Source organism: Octopus bimaculoides, chromosome 25, assembly GCF_001194135.2.
Source record: "Octopus bimaculoides isolate UCB-OBI-ISO-001 chromosome 25, ASM119413v2, whole genome shotgun sequence".
In the NCBI taxonomy this organism is placed as follows: Eukaryota; Metazoa; Mollusca; class Cephalopoda; order Octopoda; family Octopodidae; genus Octopus; species Octopus bimaculoides.
The window spans coordinates 8,921,765-8,923,108 of NC_069005.1; the positions used below are offsets into that span (position 1 = coordinate 8,921,765).

A 1,344-nucleotide genomic window follows, 5' to 3' on the forward strand; every position below is an offset into this window, starting at 1 on the left:
ACGTAGTTCTCGGGGATATTCAGCATGACACAGAGTGTGACAAGGCTGGCCCCTTTGAAATACAGGTACAACAGAAACAAGAAGAAAGAGTGAGAGAAAGTTGTGGTGAAAGAGTACAGCAGGGTTCGCCACCACCCCCTGCCAGAGCCTTGTAGAGCATTAGGTGTTTTCACTCAATAAACACTCACAACGCCTGGTCTGGGAATCGAAACCGCGATCCTACGACCGTGAGTCCACTGCCCTAACCACTAGTGAGAGATTTGAGGCAAATTGTTGATCGCTTCTAGGTGCTTGCTCAGTCACTATTGGTCAACTCAGGTCATGTGATACTAAGTCTGTGAAAGCAGCACCAGATATTTTTGTTATTTTTAGGCCTATGTGTCTGCAGGATGCTGCTCCTCTTTGGCAACAGGCTGCAGTCTTGACATGAGTCACAGAAACGACCATTGAAATGACTTTCCCAACGTCTGATAGAGCTTGATCGGCAGTGACCCTGATGGGTGACAAACACTAACACAAAGACACAAGCATAAACACATACGTATCGCTATATTGACCAGGCTGCTGGTCACTGTTATACACTGAAGGTCACAATGCATTCGTGCAAATTGTCCTGGCTTTCAAATGATGCCATGATGGGCTTTCTCATGGTCTCCATCTACCAAATTCACTCACAGGACATTGGTTAGTCCAGGGCTGTAGTGAAATAGTGAAAGATGCTTTCCCTAGGTGCCGTGTAGCGGGATCGATCTGGAAATCACTTGTTTACTAAGCAAACGTCTTAGCAATACAACCATTCCTGCACTACATGTATGTAGATATGTATGTGTGTGTGTGTGTGTATGTATATATATATATATATATATATATATATGTATGTATGCATGCATGTATGTATGTATGTATGTATGTATGTATGCACATATATGTATGTATGTATGCACATATATATATGTATATATATGTATGTATGTATGCACATATATATATGTATATATAGATGGCCCTGCTCAGTATGTAGAAAAGGAGTAGGTAGTAACTCTATAAGATGTACCCGGTGCAAGCTATGGACACATAAGAGGTGCAGCAACATCAAAGGCAGGTTAACTAGCAAGTTAGTTTTTGTTTGTGGCAGATGTTCAGGTGCAATAAAGACTGCAAACAAACAGGAAACAACTTCTATCTCATTCCAGGGTGAAAAACTAGAGGTAGTCGATAGCTTCCGCTATCTGGGCGACCAAGTTAGTAGTGGGGGTGGGTGCGCTGAAAGTGTAGCTGCTAGAATAAGAATAGCCTGGGCAAAGTTTAGAGAGCTCTTACCCCTGCTGGCGACAAAGGGACTCT

At 42.8% G+C, this 1,344-nt stretch overlaps 1 protein-coding gene across 1 annotated transcript in view; it reads left to right on the top strand.

The window, feature by feature from the left end:
• Window positions 1-1,344, top strand: part of LOC106867469 (uncharacterized protein DDB_G0271670) — a 1,130,547-nt gene that overhangs the window by 174,473 nt on the left and 954,730 nt on the right. The gene's annotated exons all lie outside the window — the stretch shown is intronic.